This window comes from Herpailurus yagouaroundi, unplaced genomic scaffold, assembly GCF_014898765.1.
Source record: "Herpailurus yagouaroundi ecotype Mexico unplaced genomic scaffold, PumYag 29, whole genome shotgun sequence".
NCBI classification, from domain to species: domain Eukaryota; kingdom Metazoa; phylum Chordata; class Mammalia; order Carnivora; family Felidae; genus Herpailurus; species Herpailurus yagouaroundi.
The window spans coordinates 117,087,246-117,087,515 of NW_024412377.1; positions in this window are offsets into that span (position 1 = coordinate 117,087,246).

Genomic DNA, 270 nt, shown 5'->3' on the forward strand with positions numbered 1-270 from the left:
AGGTACCTACCTGGGTCTGTTTGCTCGAGCTCAAGGGGCTCAGCAGGTACCTACCTGGGGTCTGTTTGCTCGAGCTCAAGGGGTTCAGCAGGTACCTGGATCTGGTTGCTCGAGCTCAGGGGGCTAAGCAGGTACCTGGGTTCTTTGCTCGAGCTCAAGGGGCTCAGCAGGTACCACCTGGGGTCTGTTTGCTCGAGCTCAAGGGGTTCAGTAGATACCTGGATCTGGTTGCTCGAGGTCAGGGGGCTCTGCAGGTACCTGGGTCTGGTT